The following is a 17,447-nucleotide window of genomic DNA, read 5'->3' on the forward strand; positions in this document are numbered from 1 at the left end:
TATATTCTGTCGGAGGGATGAATGAACACATAAGCCCATTTTCCATTAGAACCTTCTGGTCTTGGGTCGGTTCTACTCTACACAGTTTGGTTGGTTTTCCATTACAGTTTAGTACCATCTAAATGTGGGTGGGATCATCATAGCAAGCCGGCCAGTGTTTCCAAGTCCGCTTATTATAAGCGACTTTGGGCTTGTTTTTCACTAAAGTTGCTTGCAAACCTCGTGACTAGCGGGTTGCAGTTTTCTAGGCTTGTTTTTGAACGTGAAGTTGGTTTTTTGGGTTGGTAACAGACTGGGCTGAATCTGAAGAAGAGATGGAGGGGGAGGTAAAGGAGTTTAAAGTAATTGTTAGATTCAATGTATATGGTCCCTTCTCTGAATGGAGAAGGTTCTACTCCAGGTTCTACTCTACACAGTGATGATGGATCTGTTGTCACTGGCAGAAAATGGAGAGAACTCTTGATGTTGTTCTCTTCAGCCACAAGGTGGAGCCTTTTACTAACTGAGAATCTGAGTAGTTTTAAAAGTTGCTGCTGAAAACATTTTCATGAGTTTTATTCCTGAACTGGTTTGAAGTTAAAATGTCTCCATGTTTGTCCTCTTCCAGGACGTCCTGAGTCCAACCAACACTTGATCTGTTTTCTGTCTTTGTTACGTTTGAACTTGTCAGGAATTTTCTTTTCTTCCTGGTTTTGTGGAAAACATAAAAACCTGTTTTTATCAACTTGTTTAGTTTGCAGCAGCTTAACTGCTGGTGCTTAAAGTGACTTTTCTGACTGGGTCGGAACCTTGTTCCACCTGAAAGATTCGGTTGGTTTTTCTGAAGTGTTGAAATAAAGACAGTTCTGCTGGTGGAGACAATGATCAGATTGAACTTTGTTAAAGAACAACAGTTCAAAGCTGGAATCGGGTCTACTTATTGGACTTTTCACATCAGGGTCAAACTAAACAGAACCAACTGGCCTAATTCATCACCTGTCCTTAATTGAGTTGATATTTGGATCAGTGATGGATCAGTAGAACCTGTCCAGAACAGAAAACCAGTCCAGCTTTAATAAAAAGTGGACAGAATCAACAGAACAAGGTTCTAAATCTATAAACTGGGCCAAGCTTCATCCATCTGCTTCTTCAGTCTTTCCAGCTTCCATCTGATCATCTGCTGCTGTCCCACCCTGAGAAGACCAGATGGTTCCACCTTTGGACCTGACTCAGAGGAGAAACTGGCAACAGTTCACAGAAACTGTTACCATGGAAACAAGAACAAATAGAAAGTATCTCTTTTAGCCTGAATGAAGACTTTCCATCAAGCAAAGAGCAATAATGAGTGAAGCGTCAATCCCGAACATCTAAATCTACCAAAATGCGACAGTTTAGTTGGATAAAAACAAGGATTCTGTTCATGTTCTGGAGGTTCTGGTCTCAGCTTCCCTAATTATTTTGTCTTCATCCATCAGTGAGATGTTCATTCCAGTTGGGATCAGTCATTGTCTGAATCAGAAGAACCCAAAGACAAACACTCAGGTTGTGTCTACAAGTGTTGATGCAGAACACAGCTTCTCAGTTTAAACATTTCGAATGAGTGGATCTTCCAGGCTCTTCACTTCCTGCAGGAAACCCCACTCCTCCTCAGAGCTTCACTCGCTGTCCCTGAAGCTTCACTTTTCCTCTTCTAATCCAAACAACAAGTTCCAGACTTCCCAGGAGATTCCTGCACTCGGCGGATTTAAGGATTTCAGAAGCAGGTTTTAGATCTGATTTCACTTCCATCTCTGTGGAAATATCCTGAACCAGTCCTCATTTCCTCACATTAAGTTCTGGAGAATCTAAAATAGCTTCAGGGAATTTATTAAATCATGTGCAAACAGAAGCTGGACCCAGAATCAGAACCAGAAACAGAGTTGGTACATTCTCAACTGACTTAAAAGGTCAATATCTGCTTTAAGCATCTTCATTCTTCGACCCAGCATGAAGTCTCAGACAAACCTTCTGGGAAAATCTGATATTCATCTTGAGATCTTCTCCAGGCTTCTTGAATGAATGTTGAAGCTCTTCTTTGGAGGTTTGCTGCCTGCTTTTAATCTCCACATTCTTCTAACCTAGAAACCCAGATCCCATCAACATAATCAGGTTTTTCACCTGTCAGAGGAAATATTCCTCTTACTTTTTTGGTGGACATACAGGAGGACAGTGAAGGAGAAGCCTGGACAATTGCTCTTCATGAAAATGGTCCTATAAGTCCAGTTCATCTCCTACTTGATGCTTCTAAGTTCTACTGTATTTCTGCCAAATCAATGAAAAAATTGTAATCAGTTTAAAATCTGGGCTGCACGGTGGCACAGTTGGTAGCACTGTTGCCTTGCAGCAAGAAGGTCCTGGGTTCAATTCCCAGCCGGGGGTCTTTCTGCATGGAGTTTGCATGTTCTCCCTGTGCATGCGTGGATTCTCACCAGGTACTCCGGCTTCCTCCCACAGTCCAAAGACATGCCTGTTAGGTTAATTGATCACTCTAAATTGCCCTTAGGTGTATAAATGAGAGTGTGCATGGTTGTTTGTGTGTTGCCCTGTGATGGACTGGTGACCTGTCCAGGGTGTACCCCGCCTCTCGCCCATAGTCTGCTGGAGATAGGCACCAGCTCCCCCGCGACCCACTATGGAATAAGCAGTAGAAAATGACTGACTGAGTTTAAAATCTGCTTCACTGACAGTTTGAACTTTTCTATCTGTACAAGCAGATGATTGATTTGACCGTTTAAATAGTGACAGTGATGGTGGAGAAGATCCTCCAGGGTGGGCTCTGAGAACTCAACGTTAAGGTAGGTTACAGCATGGAAATAAAAATTCCTGAATATTTGAAGCTTCTCCATCTTTTTCTAACTGCGTTCAGTTCAAATGATCTTTTAGTTCCTTCCTGCAGAGATCAGGGCATGTTTTCTCAAAGATCGTCAGAGTCCTCTCAGAGAGCTCCTAACTTGGCCTAAACATTCCTGCCAAGGAGTCTCAGTGTCAGAGTGATTCAGCTAGCTGCTGAGAGCGACTCTGAATTTAGACTGGATTCAGAAACTTGATGATGAAACCTGACCAAATTAAATTAATTGTCACACAGAATCAACATTTTTGAAGCTTATAGAGGAGTGTTAAAAGGTAGATTTGGTCCCAGGATCACGGTGCAAACAAACAGGCAGACCTGGGAGCATCTTCCGAAATGTGAGAAACTCTGGTACCTGCTGCAATCAGAAGCTAGAGAGGAGATTGTAGCACACTACATAATTTCTTCAGAGGTGAGTATTGATGACCATTTAGACTATGTTTATGTTCATGTTCAATACAGGAAATACTTATTCACCTCCTTTACATCTTCCTTCTATATATATAGTGCTTAGATTATTGTACATTATGTTGTGCATCGCAGGGGTCGGCAACCCATGGCTCCGGAGTCGCATGCAGCTCTTTCATCCTTATGCTGTGGCTCCGTGTGGCTTGAAAAAATAAATTCTAAGCATTTAATTAAAGTATTTTTTGTCCCTCATAATATGCCCGCCATAACGCCGTGCATTTATTGCTTTTTTCAATCCCAGGTTGGCAAAGTATGGAGAAATGTAAGAAAATAAAAATATCTAAAGAAATTGTTCTGTTTTAACTATGCCTGGACAGATTCATTTCCATTTACCTCTTTACCATAAAAATAGCAGAAAATATCACAAAACAGCAAATTACAGACATCAATTCAGCCGCAGCGTACTCAATTGCCTATAATGGGTCCAAAGACAAAAGTGACATTGAACAAATAGCGATGATCTGCCGGTATGTGAACTCTGCTGGACCACAGAAGGAAATTTTGGAGCTGATACCACTAAAAGGCCAGACACGGGAGGAGGACGTCTGTGAGGCTGTGCTTGATTGTTTAAGAGTCAAAGAAGTAAAAACAACCCACCTGGTGTCAGTGGCTGCTGATGGGGCACCAAGTATAACTGGAACACACAGGGGCATTGTGGACTTACTGCAGTAGTCACTAAATAGAAAGCAGCTGATGTTTTACTGCATCCTGCACTAAGAGGCATTGTGCACTCAAATGTTTCCTTCAGAATGCACAGAGGTCCTGAATGTTGTCAGATTGTGAAGAAAATAATGGCAAAAGGTTTAAATCACCTATCAGTTCCGTTTATTACTGGATGAGCTGGAGAGCATGTACTCTGATCTCCTGCTACATAACAGAGTCTGGTGGCTGTCCAGAGGAGAGGCGCTGAAACACTTTGCTGCATGTCTGGGAGAAGTGAAACTGGCTGAAAAAGCTGCACTTCATGGTGGACATGACAGCTGAATTTAACTCTTCAGGGGACAGGAGGCTTCACATGCTGGAGGAGGTATTAGCGTTTGAGCGCAAGCTAACGGTATTTGCCAGATATTTATAGAAATGCACACTGTCTCACTTCCCCTCTTTGAGGGAGTTCAAACTAGCTCACAAGGTGAGAAATTCAGAGTATTTGCAGTCTGAAATCACCACAATGCAATGATAGTTTGGGAAGTGTTTCTGTGAATTCAGAGAGGAAAAAACACATTGTCCTTCCCTGTCAATACCCTGACCATCGATCCATCCCTGTTAAATGTGACTGCATTTGCAGGTGTAAGTTAACCCGATCTTGAGCTGGTGCTGGCTGACATAGCCGACAAAGATATATGGGTGTCCAAGTTCAAACGCTTGACAGATAATCTTGCCCATATGTTGGGTGTTTTAGGTTTAGGGCTATGTTATTGGGGTATGGCTTACCTCATTTGTGTAATTTTATTTAATTTAGAGTCCTTAGGCTCCGCTCCACTTGGTTTCAGCTGGGCTGCTGAATCCCCGCCCCCAGCCGCCATTGTAGTGCGCTGTGGCTCTATTAACTTTACTATAAATAGCTGCTGAATTACTACCCTGGGAGCTCACACTTGCTCACAGTACAATGGCTTGGTGGTGAACAGATGAGTGAGTAAAAGCAGATGGTTGTGTCAAAACTTCATTAAGTGGACTATGAAAATTTGCACATTTAAAGATGTATGGACAGAAGCATACATTTTCCTTTTAACTTCCGTAGGATGAAAGACCAGTCTGCCTTGTATGTTCTGAATCAGTTGGACATTTTAAGAGTGCAAATCTAAAGAGACATTATGGAAGCAAACATAAGAACTTCAACCAAAGATATTTGCCTGGGTCTGACTGTAGGACAAGAAGAATAAATTAACTGAGGGGACAGTCTGAGCAAGCTACACAGCTGATAACACAGTGGACAACAGCGAGCATAGAGTGATTACTGTGAGTACTGGGATTGACTGGGAAATGATCAAAGAGTGCTGGAAGCTGTGGCAGAAACACTTTCAGATGGAAAAGAAGGACAACTTAAGGAAACAGTGAAGCAAACTGCCAACAAGGAGAGCAAAATTAATATTCCAAAATATACTGACCCAGCTCCACTGTGCCTTTCAAAGTGCGTTTAATATTGGTGCTTAAATTGTATTGCGCTTCTCTGTTTAGGAGATGATTTCAAGGGCATATGAATAATTGATCAGAAGCAAACTGTCATGTTAATTTCAGAACCAGGAGACTCTAGTGCAGCACAACTCAGGAACAAGATAGTTTTAAGCAGGTTTATTGAAATTATGTTTTCTGGCAGTAACAGGACTCCAGAACTGTCAGGCTTCTGAGAGCGGCTCACAAAGAGAGCGAGAAAGATTAATATCCAGTAAGTGAATTTAAATGATGAATATGATGAAGCAAGGCTTTCTGATGATTATGTTGAGGCTGGGTAGAACTGAGCAAACCACGGAGACCGAGGCTGGCAGGCTCGGCCGTGTGAGCGGGTTTCTCCAGTTGATGAGAGCCGTTGAAGGGTGGATAGGCAGGGCATGTAGAGTGAAGAGTTATTCTGCGATTTGGTCCGGTGGATCCAGGGAGATTCTTGGGCTGTGGTAAATTCATTGAAGTATTTACCAGCTTGATAAGAGACGGGACCACGGCGGTTAATCCAGGACGAAGGCATGCAGGACTTTCCAGCAGGAAATTAGTCAGAGCCTCGAAGCTAAATCCAAATCGGAGTTCAGCTGACAGCAAACTTTGGAAGCAGAACAGAGCTAGGGTCAGATAACCAACAGATCAGGACAAAGGCAAAGGCAGAGCAGGGTTTGTCGGTCTAATACCAGACTTAACAGTCTGACGCCTCCTCCAAGGTCTCAGCAGTATTTGAAGCTCCTCATTGATTACTTCAGATGGAAAACAGCTGTGCGGCTGCACCTGCCTGTCACACCTCGGTAGAGAGAACAGAGGACTGAGCGAGACTGGCTTGATCTCAGAGACGTGGAAGGTAGGATGAGCATGGAGGTGTGAAGAAAGTTTGAGGGGCTCAGAAGATGGACTGATGATGCAGTCAATCTTGAAGGGGCCGAGGAATCTAGGAGCGAGTTTCTGGGAGTGCCTTCAGGGGAAGGTTCCTTGCGGTAACCCAAATCTCAGAGATGCTTTGAATGGCGAGAGACCAGAGGCAGCGGAGATGTGAGAGCCCAAATTAGATTTTCACTCTAGGTTCGAGGGTTGTTGGTGCAGAAACACCTAAGGGTGTTTTCCATCTCTTGGTTTAGCCTTTCACATTGACCATTAGTCTAGGGATGAAAACCAAAAGAAAGTATTGGTTAGGCTCCAAGGATGGAGCAAAAATCTTTCCAAACCTGAGACATGAATTGGGGGCCTCGGTCAGAGATGATCTCCATGGGGAGTCTGTGAATTCTGAAAACATGATTAAGTAGAATTTTTGCAGTGACAGCGGCAGATGGCAGTTTGGTGAGAGCAATGAGATGACAGGCCTTGGAGAATCAATCTATAACAGAGAGAATGACAGTTTTGTGGTGTGAGGGTGGCAAACCAGTGCAATGTGGGACCAGGGTTGACTGGGGAATAGACAAGGGTTGGAAGATACCGGCTGGATGTTGGTGAGAGTTCCTGTTGCGAGCACAGATGGAGCAAGCGTTGATGTATACCACTACATCCTTACTAAGTGTAGGCCACCAGAAGAATCTCCAAATGAAGGCAATGGTTCGACTGGAGCCGGGATGACCAGAGAAAAGAGATGCATGAGCCCAGTGAATACCTTGAGATCTAGTGGCCGACGTAACATAAAGGCAACCAGGAGGTCCTCCACCAGGATCTGGTTCATCTACTTGAGCTCGCCACACCTGCCCCTCGATGCTTCAGGTCAGAGAACTGTTGGACCACTTGTTGCTGAATATTGGACTACTTGCACAGACACCAGGCCTCCTGATGCTTGCGGCCATTTTGGATCCCGGACAGTGCACGCCTCCATATCCCGTCAAGCACAACGACTGTTATGACGGGGCGTCTCAAGTCTGACGTCACAAGACGCTATATAGGAAGGCGGGCATTTTAAAACTTGCTTTCCAGCTGGCAATCTTGACGGGGTCGCCACGCAACTGGAGCGTCCTTGGAAGTAACAAAATTCCCACGTGGAGTTTCCAGTTATTTCTCTCTCTCGTTGGCCAACGAACAATTAATAACTGAGGTTTTTGGACTAAGAAGGCCAGAGATTTCACTTTGCCGATCGAAGATGTGAGTTAACACGTAACTGAAACACAGAGTTTGAGGAAACGAACCGCCATTGTGTTTCATCCCTAGTCGACTGCTGATGATCAGATCCTATTTTTCCTTTTTGTCAAAAAGCAACGAAGGACAGGACTGGCCGCTCTCTTGGTGTAACTGCGGACGCGCAGCGACACTCAAACCCCCCTATTTCCTCCCACTCGCTGCCCCGAAGGAAGGAGGCTTCAACAAGTAAAACCCATCTTTTATTTAATATTTTATTTCTTTATTAGAAGGCCTGGGCAGGGTCAGAGGTTGTAGAAGTGATCAGAATCGCTAGTTAGGATCTCATGTGTTCTGAATAATATGTGCATGTAACCTTGCTTATTGAAACTTTGATGTGTTATGTTGATATCGGGATCCGCCGCGTTCCTAGAGCTGTTTGTGTTTTACTATCTGAGAGTCAACGCGGGTGCGTTGTAAGACTGGACTGTTAAAACGACCTCATGGTAAAATTCTCCATTTCCCTTTTGTCTTCAATCTCACTGTGCTAGCTTGCCGCCAAATGTTAGAATCCTTTGTGCTCAGGAGTTAGGGGGAAGTTTTATGATCAGAAGATCATAAAGGACAATCGAAGCTGCGCTCCAACCCCCCACCACTTGCCACCACACCACCACTCATATTCTCATTTCCTTCGTCTGTTGTGCCATAAATTGCTGGTTGATTCAATACATACCCACTACCGTTTGTTGAATTTTGCTTATTTAGATGTGTTACCCCTGTGTTTGTAGAATTTTGCATGTTGAGTAGGTGAAAATTAATAAATATTCACATAGATAAAGAGAGAGCGTTTTGTGTTCATTGTGTGCGAAAGTGATTCGTCAGTCAAAATAAGGTTAACGTTCCACACGTTTCGGCAGAAACGATCGATTAAACAGTGACATCTCCGGCAATAGTTATTAATTATTACGGAGTATTTAACGGTTGTAATTGTCAGAGGCGTTGAGCCACAATTACAACACCAGAAACATCTCTGGTCTCGATTCATAAATGAGGATTTTGGTTAGGAAGTTGATTTTGTCAGGTTATGATCTGTAATTATAATTATTGATCAAGATTAATCAATCAATAATCATAAACCCAACAGAACCGATGAAACAGGACTGGGGAATGATAGGTTCTTGTTCAGGGTTGTCTTCGTTGGTGGAGAGCTGTCGAGAAAGAGAATCTGGTTTGGTGTTCTTAGAACCTGGTCTGTAGGTTATAGAAAAGTTTAACCGAGAAAAGAATAAGGACCAGCGGGCTTAACGGGAGTTGGGGCATTTGGCTGACTGAAGGTAAGCCAGGTTCTTATGGTCGGTCCAGATAACTAAGGGCAGTGAAGTGCCCTACAGTCAATGAGCCACTCCTCCAAGGCCATTTTAATGGCCAGAAGTTCTCGGTCCCCAACATCATACTTTCTCTCCATAGGTTTAAAGCGTCTGGAGAAAAAAGCACAGAGGTGCAAATTCTTGTCTATGGCAGCCTTCTGTGAGACGATGGCTCCGACCCCAGTATTGGAGGCATCAACCTCCAACAAAAATTGGAGCTTGGTATCAGGATGGACTAAGATGGGAGCTGGTGAGAATTGCTCCGAAAGGGACTGGAATGCCCTGTCAGCATCTGGGGTCCAGAGACAAGCAGTCTTGGTGAATGTTAGGGCCGTCAAAGGTAAGACTAAGAGACTGAAGTCTCTAATCAACCTCCTGTAAAAGGTTGGCGAAACCCAGGAATCGTTGGAGTTCCTTACGGGTGTTGGGATTGGGCCACTCCATTACTGCTTGGATCTTACTGGGGTCCACCTTCACCTGTCCGCCCTCAAGGATAAAACCAAGAAAAGTTATTGTGGGCACATGAAACTCAGATTTCTCTGCTTTTACATAGTGGCGGTTCTCCAGAAACCGCTGCAGGACCTTTTGGACTTGAGAGATGTGAGTTTTCAGATCCTTAGAAAAAAAACAGTCGTCATGATGCCTGCTTTAAGTGAATTGTTTATGTATTGTTCCATGCTGTCTTGTTCGGCACTGGAGATGTTATACAAGCATCCAGAGGGCAAAGGAGCTCCTGGAAGCAGGTCAATGCCACAGTCATAAGGACGATGGGCTGGTAGAGACAGGGCCCAGTCCTTACTGAAAACCATCTTGAGGTCATGGTGCAGAGGAGGAACATGAGACAGATCAGGTTGTTGATCTGAATCATTAGGGCAAATGGAACTATTGGGGATGGCTGAGCGAAGACAGGACACGTGACACTGCTTGCTCCTTGCTTCAATGCATGAATGTTCCCAATTTAGGTTAGGGTTATGTGTTTTTAACCACTGGTGTCCCCGGATTACATGGGCCTTGCTATGAATCAGAAAAAGGCGGACCCAAGATTCAGCCAGACACAGTACTGAAAGTTTAAAAGGTTTATTCAGCCACAGGAAAACGTCACACAGGTAACACTCCTCACAGCTTCCAGGAATCACTGCTTTTGTCTTGAGTGGAACTTGAAACCCAGAGGGGAAATCTCAGTGGGCGGCAGGCGGTGATCTCCACAGCACAGGTAAGAAGTGACTCCAGGCTGAATAATCCGAGGGCTAGGCTGGCTCAATAATCCAAGGACAGAAACAGGGTCAACGATCGGAACAAGAGGCGTCAGGCAAGGGGCAGGCAGAGGCATAAACCAGATGCAGGAAACAAGGTCGACAACCAAAATCCAAATAGTCCGACAGGGAGCAGGCAGAGGCATAAATCCAAAAGGCAAGGCAAGGTCAAGAACAATGATCAGACAGGAAGGAACACTGGATATCTACTCACACAATGGCTTTCAAAAATCTGGCACCGTCTGCTAGTCAGAGTCAGTATATATCAGGGAAGACACAGGTGCTTAGCATGCCACAGATTGCACTGCACAGCAGCAGCCACCAGGTGCATCTCATCTGCTGATTGCAGCCAGGGAGACAGGGTAGAGCAGACGTGCCAGAATCATAACAGGCCTCTATAATAGGAAAAACTAAAAGGGAAATCATGGTGGTTTCCTGAAGCGATAAAATGAAGTGGCTGAGTCTGAAAATGAACTGTTTCTAGGGAGCTGCCATCTAAGGCGAAAACATTTAACAGAACGACCAGTTTCTGAGTCGGGATGTTCAATTTCTCAACCAATTCTGATCTTATGGATTCTGTTCTGTGCCAATGTCAATAAGTGCCAGAACAGGAAACTGTTTTTGTTCAACGCAGAGAAGAAAATTGAGATGGAAGCGGGGGTAATTGGAGAAAAAAGATGGGCCCGTCAGTTCCCCCTTTTTAACTGACGGGCTCCCTATTTTGGCCACACTGGGCAATGTTGGCGCAAATGCCCCATCTTACCACAGTATAAACACCTTCCAGTAGAGAGAGTCCGAGTGGACCATGTTCTCCGCATCTATTGTCAATGCTGCTGCCCGTAGCAGTGGCCGGCGGCAATCCCGGAACCTGGTGGTGGACACCGGCAGAAAGGGATGCTGTCAAGCTGAAGAAGGAGTCCTATCGGCTGTGGTTGGCTTGTGGGACTCCTGAGGCGACTGACGGTACCGTGAGGCCAAGCGTGCCACGTCCCGGGCTGTGGCAGAGGCAAAAACTCTGGCCTGGGAGGAGTTTGGTGAGGCCCTGGAGAAGGACTACCGGTTGGCCTCGAAGCAATTCAGGTAAACCGTCCGGCGCCTCAGGAGGGGGAAGCAGTGCTTTGTCAATACTGTTTATAGTGGGGGTGGGGAGCTGCTGACCTCGACTGGGGACATTATCGGGCAGTGGAAGGAGTACTTCGAGGATCTGCTCAATCCTGCCGTCATGTATTTTCTGGTGGAAGCAGAGGCTGGGGACTCGGGGTCGGACTCTTTCATAACCCAGGTTGAAGTCACTGAGGTGGTTAAAAAGCTCCGTGGTCGGGGGTCCAGTTGTGGGTGCGGTGCTGGGTGGGGTCTGCCCTGTTGTGCCAGTGGGCGAGGGTGGCATTGCGCGGGGCCTTTGCCTTGCCGTTGCGGAGCGCTGTGTGGTGGGGGAGCGGGGTGCGGCGAGGGGTTCTTAGAGCGGGCTATGTGTGGAGCTTGCACTGTGTGGGTGTGGCTTCATCGGCTTCTCGGCCACGGAGTTCACCTGTGGGGCTGTGCCCCTGTGGGGGTCGGGATTCGTGGTGTTTGGGTTCGGGGGGATGTGTTTGATATCGGTGTCCTTGTTGGGGGGTGGCCCTGTGGGCAGGTTCTTGTTGGGGTTCACTGGGGGTGGGAGACTCGTGGGTTTAGGATCGGAGCTCTTTGGGGGGTCGGGACTGCTCCGTCCTGGGGCGGTTCCGGTTGGCGGGCTGCTTTGGGCCATGTGGACCCCTCTTTTGTACATAGCCCCCTCTCCGGAGGTGGTTGTTGGGGACTGGGTTTGGGGCGGGGGGGGGGGGGGGGGGGGGGGGGGGGGGGGCAGTACCGGCGCTGTCTGCCTGCCTCTGCCCCAGGAGGGAAGGGGACCACCTCCTGGGTCCAGGGGCTGGTTGCCTCTAGGGGGTACCGACGCCTGGACCTGGGAGTATAGAGTATGCATGGGAAGTGTGAGTGAGTGTATGACGTCCATTGTTGTTTATCCTTACGTTGGGTGAGTGATTTTATGTGTATGCATGAGGGTGGAAGTGGGTGATTGTGACTGTGTGTACTTGTGGTTCTCGGTGTCCGGGGCCGGGTGCTTTGGTGTGTGCTGGCTCACTCCCGGTGGCTGCTTGCCGGGGCCTGCCCCCTGGGCTCTGTCGGGCCTCTGCTTGGGGGGTGGTGTGTCCCGGGGTCTTGGGCCTCTGGGTCCATGGCTGGATCTGTTCGGGCGTGGACGGCTGCCGGTGGGGCCTATGGGCTCGTCGCTGCGGCTCCCTGGGGCTTCTGCACTGTCGCTGCTGGATGGTTCCCCTGGGACTCTCCCCTGTTCTTCTCTGGGGGGGTTGTGGTAGTCCCGGTGGTGGTTCTCCTGGAGTTCCTGTGCTTTGGGGGGCCTTTAGATGTCTGTGGCTCAGATCTCCTCAGTGTCCGTTCAGGGACCATGGGGCAGGCCTGTGGGTCCTCACACTCGCTATCGCATATTTTTGTGGAGAAACCTTGTATACAAAAGCGCGTCCACACCCATACTCACAGGTGTTAAGCTTCAGGTGTTGACAAATACACAGATGTTCTATATTGGGCTGCACCTCTCACTAAGTACATTTTACATTCAGAATTACTGTGTACTATTTTGTCAAAAAAAAAAAAAAAAAAAAAACAGCTGCAGGTGTATAAGCAAGCAGGGTGTAATCTTGTATTGTCTTCATTTTTCTTTCTCTCCTCCACTCTTTCCTCCTTTTCTCCCCTTTTTCCCCCATCTCTGTCTTTTTTGAGCTTCTTTTTTCCTTTTCATTTCAGTCTCCGTGTCCGTAACAATTGAAATATTCCCAAAGAAGTTTATAATAAAGTTTCTTTTATGAATATCAAGCAGAGCTTTAAAGCATTAGCTGTGATGCTCTGCTTGTGAAAGTAAATCTGTTGGGCAGTTTCTTGGCACTCAGACAACAATTCTGAGCGATACTCTGCCAGACAGGACATGGTAAAAAAAGCTCAGTGGTGGCAGGGCTTCAGGGGCGGATGAGATCCGCCCTGAGTACCTCAAGTCTCTGGATGTTGTGGGGCTTTCATGGTTGACACGCCTCTTCAACATTGCGTAGTGGTCAGGGACAGTGCCTCTGGACTGGCAGACTGGTGTGGTGGTCTCCCTTCATAAAAAGGGTGACCGGAGGGTGTGTTCCAACTATAGGGGGATCACACTCCTCGGCCTTTCTGGTAAAGCCTGTGCCACGGTATTGGAGAGGAGAGTCTGGCCAATAGTCGAACCTAGGAGGAACAGTGTGGTTTTCGTTCCAGCTGTGGAACACTTGACCAGCTCTATACCCTCTACAGGGTACTCGAGGGTTCATGGGAGTTTGCCCGACCGGTCCACATGTGTTTTGTGGACCTGGAGAAGGCATTCGACTATGTCCATCATGGTGGCCTGTGGGGGGTGCTCCAGGAGTATGGAATCCAGGGCCCTTTATTAAGGGCCATCCGGTCCCTGTACAAGCGGAGCAGGAGTTTAGTCCACATTGCCGGCACTAAGTGGGACCCGTTTCCAGTGTATGTTGCCCCGGCAGGGGTGCCCTTTGTCACCAGTCCTGTTCATAACTTTTATGGATAGGATTTCTAGGCACAGCCAAGGGCCGGAGGGGGTCTGGTTTGGGGACCAGTGGATTTCGTCTCTTCTTTTTGCAGATGACGTGGTCCTGCTGGCCCCCTCTAGCCAAGACCTACAGCATGCGCTGGGGCGGTTCGCAGCCGAGTGTGAAGCGGCTGGGATGAAGATCAGCTCCTCCAAGTCCGAGGCCATGGTTCTCGACCGGAAAAGGGTGGCTTGTCCTCTTCAGGTTGGAGGGGAGTTCCTGCCTCAAGTGGAGGAGTTGAAGTATCTCGGGGTCTTGTTCACGAGTGAGGGAAGAATGGAGCGGGAGATCGACAGACAGGTCGGTGCAGCTGCCGCAGTAATGGGGGCGCTGTGCCGGTCCATTGTGGCGAAGAGAGAGCTGAGCCGAAAAGCGAAGCTCTTGATTTACCGGTCGGTCTACGTTCCTACCCTCACCTATGGCCATGAACTTTGGGTCATGACCGAAAGAACGAGATCCCGGATACAAGCGGCTGAAATGAGCTTCCTCCGTAGGGTGGCCGGGCATTCCCTTAGAGATATGGTGAGGAGCTCGGCCATCCAGGAGGAGCTCGGAGTAGGGCCGCTGCCTCTCCACATCGAGAGGAGCCAGTTGAGGTGGCTCGTGCATCTATACCGGTTGCCTCCTAGACGCCTTCCTTGGGAGGTGTTCCAGGCACGTCCCACCGGGAGGAGGCCCGGGGGACGGCCCAGGACACGCTGCAGGGACAATGTCTCTCGGTTGGCCTGGGAACGCCTTTGGTTCCCCACGGAGGAGCTGGAGGAGGTGTCTGGGGAGAGGGACGTCTGGGCATCTCTGCTGAGTCTGCTGCCCCCGCGACCTGGTCCCAGATAAAGCGGAAGACGACGAGTACGAGTACTTTCCCTTAGTGGCTGATTGCAGTCCACTAAGATATTTCCTTTTATGGATACAGTTTGACTATTTTGGGGAAGAATACTGCCCTCAGTGGTTGTTTACAGTACACCAAGATGATTTCTTAAAGATTTTTTTAGATTACTGGTTTGTGTCCTCAAGAGAGAGTACAGGTCCTTCTCAAAATATTAGCATATTGTGATAAAGTTCATTATTTTCCATAATGCCATGATGAAAATTTAACATTCATATATTTTAGATTCATTGCACACTAACTGAAATATTTCAGGTCTTTTATTGTCTTAATACGGATGATTTTGGCATACAGCTCATGAAAACACAAAATTCCTATCTCACAAAATTAGCATATCATTAAAAGGGTCTCTAAACGAGCTATGAACCTAATCATCTGAATCAACGAGTTAACTCTAAACACCTGCAAAAGATTCCTGAGGCCTTTAAAACTCCCAGCCTGGTTCATCACTCAAAACCCCAATCAAGGGTAAGACTGCCGACCTGACTGCTGTCCAGAAGGCCACTATTGACACCCTCAAGTAAGAGGGTAAGACACAGAAAGAAATTTCTGAACGAATAGGCTGTTCCCAGAGTGCTGTATCAAGGCACCTCAGTGGGAAGTCTGTGGGAAGGAAAAAGTGTGGCAGAAAATGCTGCACAACGGGAAGAGGTGACCGGACCCTGAGGAAGATTGTGGAGAAGGGCCGATTCCAGACCTTGGGGGACCTGCGGAAGCAGTGGACTGAGTCTGGAGTAGAAACATCCAGAGCCACCGTGCACAGGCGTGTGCAGGAAATGGGCTACAGGTGCCGCATTCCCCAGGTCAAGCCACTTTTGAACCAGAAACAGCGGCAGAAGCGCCTGACCCGGGCTATAGAGAAGCAGCACTGGACTGTTGCTCAGTGGTCCAAAGTACTTTTTTCGGATGAAAGCAAATTCTGCATGTCATTCGGAAATCAAGGTGCCAGAGTCTGGAGGAAGACTGGGGAGAAGGAAATGCCAAAATGCCATTAGTCCAGTGTCAAGTACCCACAGTCAGTGATGGTCTGGGGTGCCGTGTCAGCTGTTGGTGTTGGTCCACTGTGTTTTATCAAGGGCAGGGTCAATGCAGCTAGCTATCAGGAGATTTTGGAGCACTTCATGCTTCCATCTGCTGAAAAGCTTTATGGAGATGAAGATTTCATTTTTCAGCACGACCTGGCACCTGCTCACAGTGCCAAAACCACTGGTAAATGGTTTACTGACCATGGTTTCACTGTGCTCAATTGGCCTGCCAACTCTCCTGACCTGAACCCCATAGAGAATCTGTGGGATATTGTGAAGAGAACGTTGAGACACTCAAGACCCAACACTCTGGATGAGCTAAAGGCCGCTATCGAAGCATCCTGGGCCTCCATAAGACCTCAGCAGTGCCACAGGCTGATTGCCTCCATGCCACGCCGCATTGAAGCAGTCATTTCTGCCAAAGGATTCCCGACCAAGTATTGAGTGCATAACTGTACATGATTATTTGAAGGTTGACGTTTTTTGTATTAAAAACACTTTTCTTTTATTGGTCGGATGAAATATGCTAATTTTGTGAGATAGGAATTTTGGGTTTTCATGAGCTGTATGCCACAATCATCCGTATTAAGACAATAAAAGACCTGAAATATTTCAGTTAGTGTGTAATGAATCTAAAATATATGAATGTTAAATTTTCATCAGTACATTATGGAAAATAATGAACTTTATCACAATATGCTAATATTTTGAGAAGGACCTGTATGTTTGTTAAATGTTTATTTGTTTTTTGTAATCCTAGCAATAAAATTAAGTACTCTAAGGTTGCGATTCTCTGATTTGAGATTTATTTTAAACTCTTGCCCGAAGGCCCCTATTGCTCAGAATCACAAATGGAGTGATACTGAGAACCTTCCAAGACCGGTGTTGGACCACTTGTTTGCTGAGTATTGGATTATCTGCACGTGTTGGACGTCACTGTGCCCCTCCAATGGCATCGGCCATTTTGTACCCAGGACAGCCCGCTCCTACATATCCCATCGAGCATTGCGACTGATATGACTGGGCGTCCCCAGTCTGACGTCACAGGATGCTATATAGGAGGCGCTCATGTTTGAAAAGACGCCTTCCGCTGGAAACCGATCTGGTGATTGAAGCGCACCACTTTAAGAGAAGAACTCTGTGAAGAGTTTCATTCATTCTCTCTCGTTGGACAACGAACCATTCATAAGTGAAGTTTTGGACTAAGAAGGCCAGAGATTTCACTTTGCCGATCGAAGACGTGAGTTAACACGTAACTGAGAACACGGAGCTTTGGAGAGACGAACCGCTACCGTGTTTCATTTTCAAGTCGACTTTGATGGTCAGATCATATTTTTCCTTTTTGTCAAGAAGACCAAAGGACAAAGACTGACCGTTCCCCTGAAGTTAATTGTGGACGCACAATTAACTCAACCCCACGTTTCCTCGCTCGAATTCCCTCGCTCAGGAAGAAGACGACACAAGTAAAACCCATTTCTTTTTTTTATTTCTTTATTAGAAGGCCTGGGCAGGGTCAGAGGTTGTAGAAGCGATCAGAATCGCTGGTTAGGATCTCATGTGTTCTGAATAATATGTGCATGTAACCTTGCTTGTTGAAACTTTGATGTGTTATGTAATATCGGGATCCGCCGTGTTCCCCAGAGCTGTTTGTGTTTACTATCTGAATGCGGGTGCGTTGCAAAACTGGACTGTTAAAACGACCTCATGGTAAAATTCTCCATTT

General features: G+C 46.8%; 1 protein-coding gene across 1 annotated transcript in view; it reads right to left on the reverse strand.

Annotated features, from left to right (window-relative positions):
• LOC124857900 (NLR family CARD domain-containing protein 3-like) overlaps positions 1-17,447 on the reverse strand; it is a 213,069-nt gene that overhangs the window by 162,263 nt on the left and 33,359 nt on the right. The window lies entirely within an intron of this gene.

This window comes from Girardinichthys multiradiatus, chromosome 21, assembly GCF_021462225.1.
Source record: "Girardinichthys multiradiatus isolate DD_20200921_A chromosome 21, DD_fGirMul_XY1, whole genome shotgun sequence".
Classification (NCBI taxonomy): Eukaryota; Metazoa; Chordata; class Actinopteri; order Cyprinodontiformes; family Goodeidae; genus Girardinichthys; species Girardinichthys multiradiatus.